This window comes from Vulpes lagopus, chromosome 8 (assembly GCF_018345385.1).
Source record: "Vulpes lagopus strain Blue_001 chromosome 8, ASM1834538v1, whole genome shotgun sequence".
Classification (NCBI taxonomy): domain Eukaryota; kingdom Metazoa; phylum Chordata; class Mammalia; order Carnivora; family Canidae; genus Vulpes; species Vulpes lagopus.
The window spans coordinates 97,943,855-97,958,925 of record NC_054831.1 but is presented as its reverse complement, the minus strand read 5'-3'; the positions used below and the strand labels follow the sequence as shown (position 1 = coordinate 97,958,925).

Genomic DNA, 15,071 nt, shown 5'->3' with positions numbered 1-15,071 from the left:
ATATCAAACAGTGTTCAAAGGCTCCCTGAAAACCCCGTAGGTTTGCATGATCCTTTGCTTTTCAGCTTTTCAGCCAGAAGAGGGCGTGCGTCTCTGACTTTTCCCCCTTTTAAACTCCGTGAAAGCCCTAAGAAAAACCTATGACTTTTAGATTTACACTGTTCTCTGTACATAAATAACAACACAGCAACAAAAAGTTCATCTCTTGAAGACAAACAAGAAATATCAGTAAATGCAAATCAGGCAGCTAGCACAGAACACCACCCTGGGTACTCGGGTCACTGCAGCTTCTGGTAAGCATTATTTCTTACACCGCTTGCTCAGGTTCAGAAATGAAGTGACAAAAAAATGCATCAAGGGCTTCTTGCTAGTAAGGAGCAATGGGTAATATATTTGTTTGTATTATGGGATTGCAGTTCTACTAGAAGGAACACTTGACATTTTGATGAGTGTCTCCAGGGAGAAAAGGTACTAACTTCAGAACTTAGTTTTAATTATACTAAGGAGATTACATTATTCAAAAGCATCCCACTGGTAAGGTGCAACATTTCCTGAAACAGTTTAGTGGAAAATGCCACATTAATCAGTTCAATATTTCACTCAGAAGGCTTAATGATGGGAGAAGTTTAAAGTACCGTAGCACGATAATGCAGAAGGGGAGGGAAAAAAAGAATGTTCACTTAGAGGGAAAGGCTGAAATCGTTGTTAGTCCCTCTTGTGTCTTTCCCCATGAAAAGCTGGCTGGCTATGTTAGGGACGCCCGTAGTTAGGGATCAACGTGTGGGACCCACTGTCCTGAAATAAAAGGAACCAGAAAAGGCAACAAACACAAGGTGAGGGATTAAGTCCTCTGCCCAGGCATTTCCCCTCTGCATCTCGGTTGACCTACCTCCAGGTCAGGGATTAGCAGCCGCTCTCTTCCTCCCCACCCAGCACCCAGGGAGACAGCAGATCTTTGTCAGTGTCTGGGAGCTGCTATTGCCGGAAGGGGGAGATTCAGAAGTGCTTTGTCTTCTTCTCCATTCCCATTCTTTCCACCAACTCATATGCTAATTATCTTCAAAATTCACCTATGAAATTTGAATGAGAATCTAGCCTGAGAGTCAGAAAGGGGTGCACTTACTAGGTAGGCTCTTCCCTGAAAGGTGGCCCATGCTCCTGGGTGTGGAGACTGAGAAAAGAGGACTGGAAAGTAAGTCCAGATCCGAAGGTCTGTAAACATAAAAACCAGTCTTATGGTTAGTCCAGTAAGAGGAACAACAATTTAAAAAAAAAAAAAAAAAAAAAGAATCAAGATCTGCTGTTCTCGTGGGTTTTCCAAGCAAAGAAGAGTAGGCGCTCTAGTGGCCTCGTGGCTCAAGCAGCAAGGGACAACAGTTAGGGGACAGACACAATCACTGTTGGTGTGTGCTTAACATTTTTTGTCTGATTGTTACTTTAATTCCCCAGTAGCAACCTCCCCCCGCCGCCCCCGTTCCCAAAGACATCAAAATGTCTTGGAATAAAAACTAAAAATCAATACTAAAATAGCAAAGCTAAGTTGTCTAGGATGTACATTGTGGGACATTTCCCTGCCCAGTTTTCTTTTCTCTATTCCTTAGTAAATGCTAAAGTGGATTCTAACCGCGAGTGTGCTGTGGGCTCCTTCCTGTCTTATGTATCAGAGTCAGCGCTGTTTTTACCTTCAAAGCTCTCTCCACTTCTTCCATAACACGTTTCTGCCTTCTGCTAGTCACCTCCTTTCTTTCCAGAGCAGGTCCCTGTGCAGCTCTGCTCTCTGTATTTCCTTCTCCCTGTATCCTTCTACATAAATCATTTTTGGAGGGAACCTAACCTTAGTACTTTCTGAAATAGGACCTTACTTTTCCTAATTCAGGAATTCCCAAGCTTTTGTTCAAGCATTAGCCCATTCTTGTCCTCTTCTTATTCTGCTTCTGTGATCCTTTTATTTTTTTATTTTTTATTTTTTAAATTTTTATTTATTTATGATAGTCACACACACACAGAGAGAGAGAGGCAGAGACATAGGCAGAGGGAGAAGCAGGCTCCATGCACCGGGAGCCCGACGTGGGATTCGATCTCAGGTCTCCAGGATTGCGCCCTGGGCCAAAGGCAGGCGCTAAACCGCTGCGCCACCCAGGGATCCCCTGTGATCCTTTAAAAGTGATATATATTTACTGAAAAAATGAAGTGAACCTGAATATTGTTTTAAGATGTGCCCAATGGCCCATGAGATTTTTAACAACTTTCAAAGGAAAAAACACATATGATTTCACAATTAGGATTATAATGGGTGTCGTGAGAGCAAGGCTGCTACGCTACACACATTTGATGCAGACTTAAGTGGGAGTATGCTGTCTCCTTTTTTTTTTCCTAAAATTTTATTTATTCCTGAGAGACACACAGAGACAGAGACACAGGCAGAGGGAGAAGCAGGCTCCCTGTAGGGAGCCTGATGTGGGACTCGATCCCAGGACTCCGAGGTCCTGCTCTGAGCCAAAGGCAGATGCTCAACCTCTGAGCCACCCAGGTGTCCCCAAGTACTCTGTCTCCTAATGAGGGCATCCCATCACTGTCTTTTTTTTTTTTTTTTCAAGATTCATTTATTTACTTGAAAGTGCAGGGTGGGAGGGAAAGGGAGAAGCTCAAGTGGACTCCACGGCCAGCACGCAGCCCCACCCGGGCTCCACCTCACAACCCTGAGCTCATGACCTGAGCCAAAACTAAGAGTCAGATGCTTAACCTACTGAGCCACCCAGGTGCCCCTCCCATCACTGTCTTAAAGGTACTGGAAAGTCATCGTTGGAGGTTTCTCTTTTTGTTTTGCTTTATTTACTATCACATGCAGTTCTTTATCTGGTTTTGGGTGAATTCTTCAGATTAGATTGAATGCAGAGTCTTTGATTAGTTTGTTGGGGCTCATCTGTTTCTTCTTGGAAGCTCCGAGGCTTGGCCCTGACCAGAGGCAGGAATGCTGAAACCCATGGGATTGTCCCGCAGTTCCTGGTCCTGATTGCTGTTTTCTAGTTGCAGGGTTCTAAGTGTTGTTCTACTCTTCAAAATGTGCTTGACTCCATCTGTGGGCTTTTACCTGAGAGACCTGATCCATTTTCTAAGTCTCAAACCAATGTTAGGAGGGCTTGGAAGAGGTTTTTTTTTTTTTTTTTTTCATTTTTTAAAAAAAGATTTTTATTTATTTGAAACAGAAAGAGAGTGAGAGAGCACAAGCAAGAAAAGCAGAGGGAGAGGGAGAAGGAGACTCCTTGCTGAGCAGGGAGCCCAAATGTGGGGCTCGATCCCAGGACCCCAAGATCACCACCTGAACCAAAAGCAGACATTTAACCTGCTGAGCCACCCAGGTGCCTCTGGAAGATGTTTTTTTATAACCAAATTAGAAAACTGAAAATACCAAATCACTTAGGCATCAGTGGATATGGCGTATCAGGCTAGAGAGTTATCTGACCTGCAATATGGAGTGCTCACTATCTATGAGGAAAAGAGGTAATTAAAGCTCACAGGCTGACAGATAATCTTCCTTGCTGGTGTAGAATAGCTGACTTTTCATGTGGCACAGAGATTCCAGGGAGAGAGCGATAAAAAGGACGTATCACTCACACTCCATGCAGAAGAGGGACTGAGTGGGTTTCAATCCTGTGATGGTCTCACAAGCCCCTGTTCCGCAATCACCTTTTATGATGTTATGAATCATTGCTGGCTTTTGACAAGAAGTGGCGCTGGCTGCTGGCCTGACCTCCTTCCGGGCTGATATCTCTTATTATTTGTTCATCCCTTCTGATATGAATTCACTGTTGTCATAATAATCATCATTTACCAAGGCTTGTTATCTTCCTCTTATTGGGCAGCACCCGTCTATTCTTTAAAATGGAAGCTCAGAGAGCCCTGGCCCTTCCAAAACATTTTTTCCATGGTTTTAAGCTTCGGACACTTCTATTTGATTCACACTCTATGCATTAACCCTGCGTGGCTCCATCTGTTCTTCTTTCTTCTTTCAACATTCCAACTTATTCTATTGTTTGGTTTCTGTAGAATCATACATCTGCCTGTTACAAATACTCTTATCCTAGTTGTGAACCACTGTCTTTTACATGATGAATAATTCAAGAAAATAAAAAGTATTTGAAGTTGTATATCATTTTAATAAAGTCTATCCATTTAAAAGCCACAAAATCTACATTTACAACTGCAATTTAATATTCTTTTATAATTGCAGTGCCACTGATGGTTGAATTACTTTTTTGTTAAAATTTCAGAAATTGCATAAATAGCAAGGATTGTACCTGTGGTTCTCAATCTCACCATATTTCAGAATCATATGGAAACATCAGAAAATTCAAGCTACACCCCCCGAAGATTCTGGCTCAAGTTGGTCTGGGGATCACTCAGACTTTTTAGAATAACTGTGGGAACCACTGCAGGGAAATATCAGGCAATGAAGAGGTTCCAGTACATACCATTAGTGAGCAAAGGATTTTAGAACGGATTCATCTTGCCTTTTTTAAACGATTTTTTATTTATTCATTTGAGAGAGAGTGAGTGAGAGAGCACAGCAGGGGAAGAGGCAGAGGGAGGGGGAGAAGCAGAATCCCTGCTGAGCGGGGAACCCAACTTGGCTCCATCCCATCCCAGGACCCTGGGATCAGGACCTGAGCTGAAGGCAGACACTTAACCAACTGAGCCACTCAGGCACCCCTTGTCTTTCTTTGATTTATCTTCTAAGCTTTAATTATGGAAATGGTTTGCTTAATGTTGTATCTTGATATTGTGTTCTCCAAATCATGAGTTTAAAAAAAAACTGTTTTAATCACAACAATCATAGCAATCAGTACAAGAATTTGCATTTTATCTAGAAAAGGCTTTACCTCAGTTTGGAACATATATTAACATTTTACAAATACATGCATGTTATGACCCAGCAGTTGGGTTTCTAAGAACCTTTCTTGCAGAAATACCTGTACACATGCATAAGGATTTTCATAGGCACACTGAGAGACGTGGCAAAAAAAAAACAAAAAAAACCCAAACCAATCAATGACAAACACCAAAAACCAAAATGACTATCACTGGGGCAATGGTTTAAATAAAATTTGGAACTCTATACAATGAAAGAATATGTAGCTGGTAAAAATGAGTTATGTGCTCTATCTTGGAAAGGTGTATGTGACATGTTTTGAAGACTGTAAACAGTATGGTCTTTCCTGCCTCCCCTGCCGCCCCCCCACTTTTTTTTGTAAAAGGAGAGCACTGGGTTGGGGGGGGGAGTGTGCACATGCCCAGAAGTACATAAAAGTCTGGAATGATAAGGAAGTCTCCATACTGTTAACTGGGGCTTTTTCTCCCCCCTGGGGACTGTGATAAAGCAACGGGGTAAAGAAAGGCTTTCACCGTATTACTATATCATTTCACAACATCCCTCCCACAAGCACACGGTGTGTATGTAATCATAAGCAAAAGAAAAGGATTAACAGCTAATAACAGAAACAGCGACCTTCAGGGTGTGAGTCTCAGGCTGGAATCTGCAGGCCCCTCCCCAGAAGAATACACAGTACAGTGTATTATACTGTACTATATACTATAGTACTACATAGTATAGTACTATATACTGTACACAGTACAGTGAGCCCGCAAGACTACGTAGGTACCACTTCTCCCAGATACCTGGGTTCCACTGGCTGATTTCTATCCAGACTCCACTCCCTTCCCCTTGTCCAGACCGTCCCAGTGGGGCCTCCAACTGCCTGCCTGGCAGCCTGAGCAGCATCTCCACCGCTGGTGGCCAGGGCTAAGTGTGTCCTGAGTGGGGTGCACAGGGTACACAGGGAAGCGAGTGGGGTTGGCCCGGCGGAAGTGGGTCCTCGGAGGGGGCGGGTGGTAGGTGGGGATCTCAGGACAGTGACCTGCAGGTGGCTTAGGTGGCATCTCAAGCCGGTCAGGCCTTCCAGCTGCCTTCAGGGATGCAGGCTCCACCCCTACCATCCCCCAGAGAACTCAACCAAAGGGGAACCAGCTCTATCAGTTTCAGGTCTTCTATTTAGTTCTCATCACATCCCACTACCCAATTTCCCAATTTTTTGTGGGTGTTCACTATGTGCCAGGCACCACATGTATTTTATATATATTATTTCAATTCTCACAACCACCTAGGAGGCAGGTAATATTCTCACTCCCATCTTACAGATCACAAAATAGAGGCACAGAAAGATTAGGTCCTTCGTTCAAAATTACATGAATAATAAGTGGCAAGGCCAGGATTTAAGTACTTGTACTCATCACTCCGCTCCATCTTCCTGTGTATGTCAAATCCTTCCTATCTCCACCAACTGTCTCTTCTCTGAAGTTACAAAGCAGTTAGAGAAGACAAAACGAAGTGCCACTAATGAATGCATGGCTCCTTCCTTTAGGGGAAAAAGGTCTTAGAATTTAAGGTTAATAACATCAGATTTAAAAAATAAGATTTTCATGGGAGCAATCTATAAAAATATAACCAGGCACATCCATTTTCTTAATATAAGTTTTCATTGTCCTTAGGTTTGATAAAGTTTCCTGGGTGCTCACTGAAAACTGCCTTTCAGAATTTGCACACACAACTTTGCCCACATAAGGGAAGCAGCAGAGCACAGGGATAAAAATGGATTTGAGCAAGACTCCCAAAGTTTGATTCGTGGCTTTACCACTCATATGCTGTGTGACCTCAGGCAAGTTATTTAACCTCTCTGTGCCTCCATTTCCTCATCTGTAAATTTCTTCTTCTGTAAAGCAGAAGTACCTTAGGGTTATTACGACAACTGAATGAGTGATACTGTTCAGTACTTAAAACCATGTCTGGCATATGGTAAGAGCCATAGACGTATTTGTTAAATAATTAAAATCATTAAAAGATAACTTAAAGAATAAAGTACAGTACAACCAAACTATGTAGATTCTAAATCATTGTTTTTTAAGGGGGAAGAATGGATTAAGAAACCCCTATTTATTGAACTTCTCTGGCCGCTAGCAATAACTAGTACTGAATACAGCCTTTCAAATTTCCAGGTAAGTAAAAATCTCGTTTTAATTTAAGCAGATGATCACGATTCTCAAGAATTGGATTTTGGGTCTGCAGAGAGCTGGGCTTAATAACAAGTGGAAAACAGGCCCCAAAGACAGTATGTTCTCAGCAAGGTACTTGGGCTTCTGGGGCTGGGGGCTTGAGGACTTAAGAATTTGATGCTTGGTCAGAGTTACTAATGTGGCTGTTAGCCTTGAGACTTCCCTGCTTTCACACCACACATGTCCGGGGGTTTCTATTTCATCCTTCCACTCATTTCCTGAGTCTCAGACTTTAGGACCTTACCCTGTATTTCTTTTGTTTCACATTCTTAGAGTTGGCATTACAGTTTTAGTGTTGTCGGGGCATTAAAATCTATATTTCATTCTAACATAACTGGAGCAAATCTTAAGATTTCTAGCTGGGATTCTTTGCCGCCTTTCGCCTGGTGATGTCTGCAGTTTCATTTTGCTCTAATTGTCCCTGGCGGTGCAAACCGGTGGGGACTCAACCCTCACCCTTGCATGCTGAGCCACCACCACCCTCTGCTGCTGAGAAAATGCAATGTATCGAGGGGGGGCAAAACCAGCCCCTTTCTAACACTGGGCAGAGCTGGCGGGGAGCGGGGGGGGGGGGGGGACTGTTAATACCTAGATTTTGGCTTTCTCTGCTGATGATTGCCACGGTCATTGCCTCTGCTGTTACTAAAAGGCTCCTTGAGAAAGGAGGATGAGGAATGGCTACATGAAAAACAGTGAAGCCACACACAGAGAGTTTGTAAAACCCCTCGGGATCTCCGGAGCTGAAAAGGAGTTATAAATTGTCAAATAGCATCATTAATAATATTACTTGTCGGATCGTAAATAGCAACAAATAAAATCAAGCTGCAGGTTTTCTGAGCTTTTACCCGACTCCCCTAAATAGGCAGTGAGGCCCTTCCTCTCTTTCCTCGTTATTGCTCATCTTGCATTCTCTAACACGTATCTCTGCAATTGCCATAAGCAAATCATTTAACCGGTAGCAATCATCCCGGGAAGGTGATGTCAGTGCAAACGGAGCTGTGGCTGTAAAGACCAGCCAAGCACAAACACCCAAAGAAAAGGATTTGCAGATGCGAAGGGCTTTATTGGTTGCAAATACGGCCACTAACTGATAATAACGGGAGGTGTGCGGAGCCTGAGGCATGCGGGGAGCTGCAGGAGTTCCAGGCCCACGAGCCAGGCCCTGAGGAACCGGAGCTGGAGGTCTGAGCTTCGCCCGCACGGCGGGACCCTGCTCCTGAAGCACCCATGCCACCTCCCTTGTGGAACCAGACAAGCTCTAGTGGGGTGTTGGCAGGTGGTTTGCAGTCTTACGTCGGGTTGGGGTTTAAAAACAGGTTTGCCTTCACTTGGTAGGATTCTTGAGTATACTAATTAAATTACAAGGGACCAAAACAGAGAGAGCATGTCCCCAGATCACTGCTGCCACCTGTCGCCTTCTCCCACCCCCGGGGTCCTCGCGAGGCTCCCCAGTGACCTCCCTCCAAGAGTCTGAGCGGCAGAGCAGCAACGTGGTGGGAAGGCAGCTAGTGTGGCCTCGCAGCCCGTAATTCAGCACGTCTGGGGCTGAATTCTGGCTTCACCACTTACTGGCCCTGTAACCCAGAGAAGGTTATGTTACTTCCCATGCCCCAGCTCCCTCTGTGAAACACCCACCTCATAATTACATGTGAGAATTGAATGCAAAACATATGTAAAAATCTAGAATAGGGCCTGGTGCATGGAAGCATTTGTTACAGATTATATGCTTCTTATGCCCATTCTGGATGCTCTGGGAGGTGTTTTGAAGGGTCCCACATGCACACAGCTTACTTCACCAGCTTAAAAGTGTGGTATGTCGTGGGGCACCTGGGTGGCTCAGGTGGTGATCCTGGGATCGAGTCCCCAAAGGGAGCCTGCTTCTCCCTCTGCCTGTGTCTTTGCCGCTCTCTCTGGGTCTCTCATGAATAAATAAAATCTTAAAAAAAAAAAAAAAGAACCGTATGTATTTCTTTTTAGGATTCCAATGACATGGCTTGAGCCACCTCTCATATCTGAATGCGTGGCCTCCCAAGTTCTATCCTCCTGGGATAATCGTTAGGAGCTGAGGTGTCCTAAAGGTCTCTCTTGCTGCTGGATCCACAGTTCAGGCATGGCTCCTAAGAGTGAGAGCATGTTGTCACTGCCACTGGGAAACTTGTTTCTGCTTGGGTTAATGCGTCCCCAAGCTGCACACCTGGTGACACAGCAAAACCTGGCAAGTCCAAAGGCTTCATTGGTCCTGGGAGGATGGTATGGCAGTGTCTGAGGAAAGTGGCTGGTGTGTCAAGCACCAGCATGGTCCCACTCCCATGCAGGTGCTTTAAGGTCTGGGGCAAAACCATCTTCCACCCTTTATTCATGACCGGTCAGAGATATTTAAGTTGAACAAGTGGTCTGGCTTGAAGGACTTTTTTTTTTAATTCGCCCACACAGCTGCTTCCCCAGAGCTCAATACAAGTCCAGAATCACTCTTCCTTTGACTTGTCTACTTCATGCAGAGCATGGGACCATGCCTCAGTCTCTCGCTATCTCCACATGCTGTCCTTATTTCTGTGGTCTTCTTGTCCTATCGGGGGCGCCCATGATCAGTAACTGTGAATCTTCTAGAGGAAGGTTGGGGGGGTCTCATCTCTTTACTTGGAGAAAACGTTCTGTCTTCTACGAATCTCCCCACTTCTCCCCAGCTCTGAAGGCCAACAGCATCTTCGGTATGAAAAGGCAGATTACGGCTCTACCGCACAACCTGACATAGTCTTATTTTAAAGTCTCTGCTTTGCTTGATAATTGTTTTTACGGATGATCAATTGAGAGGGAATGCTCTGAGAGCTGTCAACAAAGTGTCAAGTAGAATGACTGAACGGCTCATATCATTTCCTTGGGACCTTTATGTGATTGTGCATTTGAACTACTCTACTTTCTTGAGAGAAGGTAAAGAGGAAAAATATTTTTTTCGGGAAGAGGAAACATCTTGATCTACAACAAGTACCTACTGAATACTCCTACTGTATTTCCAGTCTATAATTGGAATATTTTGAATGTTTCCCAGTATAGGAGAATTCACATGGAGGAAAATAGACATTACTCACTCTCCCTTGGATGGGGCATTTTTACAAGTGCCCAAAGCCATTTAAGTCATGTGCTGGAGATTCATTTAGCTATCAGTGTATAGTTCCATTCCAAAATCTGGTATTTTAAAATTACAATTGTTTTATTATCTTTCATGATTCTATGGGTTGACTGAGTTCAGTTGGGAGGTTTTCTGCTCTATATGATATCAGCTGGAGCCGCTGTCATGAGGGGCTCACTTGGGCTGTAACGTTCAGATGTTTACTCTCATGACTAGCACTTGGTGCTGGTGGTTGGCTGGGAGCTCAGCCACATGGTGGTTCTTTTCCATGTGGCCTCTCTATGGGTCTTGAGATCGTCACATTATGGTACCTGGGTTCTAAGACAGAGTATTCCAAGGTACAAGCCCCAATGTGCAAAAACTTATTAAGCCTCTGCTAGTATCTTGCTTGCTAAAATCCCAGTGACCAAAGCCATTCACATGACCAAGCTCAGAATGTGGGTGGGGACCACTCAAGGGGATGGATATTGTAGTTTCATATTGATATTCACCAAAGTAATAGTGGACCCCCCCCAGAAACTCCTGTGAATTCTAAGATAGCAAAATGGCAGTACTAGAGTTGTGGAGTTCCTAGGGACATGAGAGACTCTAAGTTCAGTGTCTTTGTTTTATAGATGAAGTGACAAGAGCCCAGAGATGGTGATTTACTTACTCCAAGCCATAACCCAAACCTGGACCATTCGTTGTAAAAACGCTTCTGAGCCAGGCTCTGTGCAGCCTCTCCCTACCCACACATGCAGGTTCAGGCTCTTGCCTCGCAGAGCTCATATTCTAGAGGGCAAGCCTGCAGGTGAGAGCCCCTCATGCACAATGCCGCATTTTCACCACAGTACTTCACAGCCTTCCCATTGTTAATTAAGTGTGTAATGACTGTATTAAAGTTAGTTTCAGGTTCTAAATTTATGACATAGTAGTTATATTTTAATGTATACTTTATGGTACATTGGAGTCCCTGAATAATCAACGTGTACTCCCTCTGATCCTGCCTGGTTTCTAATACTTGGAGAAAATTTTATTATTGTAAACTGTTATAAGGATTTATAGTTCCTGAACCTTTGCTTTTGTGAAATATTTTTGTTCCTGTCTACTATTTACATGAAGCCAAGTCCTTTGTCAGGAATACAGCCTCTAATTATAACATTGTTCCTGTGGGAAAATGTAATTTGCTTTTCAATGATCCACTTTATGACATGGTCTCCAGGAATGTGCTGTTCTGCAATAAAAAGCAAGTAGAGACTGCATACTCTTGTAACTTCTTGCCAATTGCCTGGCATGGTAGGACCAGTGTTTATAAAGCAGTTCTAATTTTTTTGTTGACATGTGAAATCTGAGCTGGGAAATAATGACAGATTTCACTGAGATGGAGTAGGGCGGATGGATAAGGAAGCAAAATAGGAAGCGGGAAGGTTCTCTGGTTTTCTCTACAGTCATCCTGTCAGCAACCAAATCCTGTCATTCAGTGTCTCTCATTTTGGTTCTTTCTTCCCAGAAATAAAATGGTGGTTTCAAGAAAGAGTGCCCCATACAGTCAGAGGGGACACACTGGGGTGTGCTGGGTGGTCCTGAAAGGCTACCTACTGGCATTTCTCAAGGGCTAGTCCTGCCTTTTCTGAGAGGATTCCCTCATTTCTCTGCTCAGGGATAATGTACTGTGACTTCCATTTAACACGTTATTTGCAGAGGACAGGTATTAACTAAAGTAAAATCTTTTTGATGGAAAGTTTCTTAACCATTAGGTACAGCAACCAGGGCCAGACCCAATCAGCTGCTCTGTTCCTCATGGATGCTCTAATCTTTTTTTTAAGATTTATTTATTTGAGAAAGAGAGAGTGAGGGGAGGAGGGGCAGAGGGAGAGGATCTTCAAGCAGACTCCCTGCTGAGCATGGAGGCCTACTTAGGGCTCAATCTCACAAACCATGAGATCATGATCCTGAGATCATGATCCTGATCCTGAGATCATGATCTGAGCCAAAACTAAGAGTTGGACGCTTAACTAACTGAGCCGCTCAGGCATCCCATTCTCATCTTTTTCACTTTGGCTTGTCAAGGCTATTCTCAATCTCCCTTTCCATAACCCTTTGCCACTTAGCTCAAGGCATAGCTTAGACTGTGGCTCATGATTAAAAACAAATACTACACTGAACAGTAACAGATAATGGAAGAAATTATAATATAGACTCCCCAACTCTTTAACTTTGAAATCTAGATATGAATTATTCTGGAGTCCAGAGGCCAACACATCCCACAGCATCCACCTTGGGTCTCTATCCTCACCTCCTGGTCTGCAACCTTTTTTCTGGGGTCTGATTACCATCCTTCACGAAGACAGACTTTAGATGTCCTCCTTATCTGAAGTTCAAGCTACAGCATGTGAGTACCCATAAGAGACGGTTAAAGAAGGCCTATATTCCCTCCCATAAACATAATCTGCTGAGATAAATTCAACCCAGAATAAAACAATCTTTTATATAGTAGAGCTGGATCTTTCCTGGGGATCGGGTTCTACAGTCAGTGTGAAGGCAAAAACCTGTATAAGAAATTAACTTCGGAAACCACTTGGCAGAGAGCCACATTGCCAATAGCAGCACCTTTGTCAGAAAGCCTAGCAGAGCCTGGCTGGCCCATCAAGTCTGGAAGAGGTTACCATCCCCTCAGCAGAACACCATATGAAGTAGCTGTTCTGGGTTTAAGGTTGAGTTTAACTTCACAATTCCATTTATCGTGATGAGATGCTTAGAGCGCTTAAGGCAGAGGGACTGAGAACCAGGTAGAGAGTCTCCATTCCTGCCCTCTCCTGGGGCAGAAGTGTCCACACTTTTTAACTAGTTTCTCATTCTCTCCCTTGTGTCCCTTTTCCCCCCTTCCTAGGGGTCTACAGGTAGAATCCTGTGGATTTCATGCAAGCCTGATCGGATGGCCTCAACATTATTTTGCCAAGCAGTTTAGCATCTCACTGTGGAGAACTCTAGTTCCAGAAATAGTATATTTAGGTTTATCTTTGCAGGACCAAAAACTCCATCAAAGTGCATTGTTTTCCCTTCAAAATATAGACATAAACTTTAAAGGTAAATTCAAACAATAGTCTGTAGAGAAAGGGTAAGTCTGCAGGCAGCTTTGGAATGTGGCCCCTTGGCACACTGCAGGTTTTGGCCATGGAGATGTAAGCAGAGATTAGTTCCTACCCCATCCTGAGTACCTAGAACAGCCCCCTCTCCTGACAGTGTTACTATTTGGAAACCCTGATGGTTCTCTTTGTTCTGTCTCAAATGTGCCTCATGCAAACCCAGCTCTGAACTTTCACGCAGACCGTGTGACCTGTCTGGAATACTTCTCCTGTCTAGTCCCTCATCCCTTTCCCTCCTCCTCCACTGAGACTTCCAACCTCCAACTCCTAGATCAGGACCCCTGAGCCACTCATGATCACAGTCTTTAGTATTCTTTCCCCATCTCAATTATTGTACCATAAAATGTCTTTATGTTCAGGACTATTAAGTATGTCCTATGTATGTGGCAGACACTGTTCTGGGAATTATTGGTATATTAACATATTTACTCCTTACAATAAGCTTTTAAGATAGGCACTATTATTATCCTCATCTTATAGATGAGGAAACTGAGCACAGACAGGTTATGTACATTTCCCAAGTTCACACGGCTAGTTAATGATAGAGCCAGGATTCAGACCCAGAAGGTATGATGCCAAAGCCTGTACTTTCAAAGATTTTATTCTTTTAAAGTAATCTCTATACCCAACATGGGGCTGGAGATCAAGAGTCACATGCTTTACCGACTGAACCAGCCAGGTGCCCCTAAAGCCTGTACTTTCAATCACTGTGTTTTACTGTCTCCCATTTGGTACTATACGTATGGACTCTATTTCTACCTGTCTTTTTATATGACATTCCCTTTCTCTCACTTTCTTTATAACTTCCTTCAGGGCAGGAATCATGATATATATATTTATTTATTTTCATAGCACTAAGAATTGTGCCTTGCATCAAATAAGAACTCAATAAATATTTGTTGGGTGATAAAATGGCAAAAATCAAAATACAGATCTTTATATGATTCTCTAGGTATGTTTTAGGCTTACTAAAAGACTTCCATTGGTTCTCATGAACACAGTAATAACAGCTTACAAAATACTGAAATAGGATTTGATTCTTAAGACACTCCTATGATGTGAATGGAGCAGATGCAGTATTATGCCTATTTTACAGCTGGGAAAACTGAGGCAGACACAAAGATGCCTTGCCTCCTCCATCACATTTAACGATGAGAAGGATCTGAGGCTCCTGATTTTCAGTCCTACACTATTCCACTTCAGATTTTGCTCAAGTCTGGCACAGTCAAATGCAGCCCATGTTTTGGCTCTGGGTGTATACACTAATAAAGCTAGATGTTCTACGATAAGTGGATAGAAATGGTAGCCCTGGAAAGATGTGCTGGGGCAAGGGAGGGGAAGGACACATTGCATTCACATGGTAGACCCAGTCTAAGAGGAAGACAATACCTTCATAACAATTATGAAGACAAGTTTCAATTAATGCTATGTTATCCAGTGGTATTTTCATCCATTACTGAAAATCAAGAGGTGGGAAGTGGGCAAATATTTAAAAACGTAGGAAATAATTTTTGAGAAAGGAAACAAAAAAGGAGGAATCAGTTACAGGAAGGTTTCCAGAATGTAAATTAGAGATTTTTTTTTTCCCTTTGGAGAGATAAGGTAAAAAGAGGAAATATTTGTTCTAACAAGTGAAAATTCAAATCAAAGCCAGAATTTGAGCTGGCAGGCCTTGTTTGGAAACTCCTTTTGTTTATAATGTAGGTTTTTCC

The 15,071-nt window shown here is 43.3% G+C and overlaps 1 long non-coding RNA gene across 1 annotated transcript in view; it reads right to left on the bottom strand.

The window, feature by feature from the left end:
* Window positions 1-1,102: 1,102 nt before the first annotated feature.
* Window positions 1,103-15,071, bottom strand: part of LOC121497159 — a 312,796-nt gene continuing 298,827 nt past the window's right edge. Inside the window, exon 12 of the long non-coding RNA XR_005989418.1 lies at window positions 1,103-1,212. This is a non-coding gene — a long non-coding RNA (uncharacterized LOC121497159). The remainder of the gene's footprint in view (window positions 1,213-15,071) is intronic.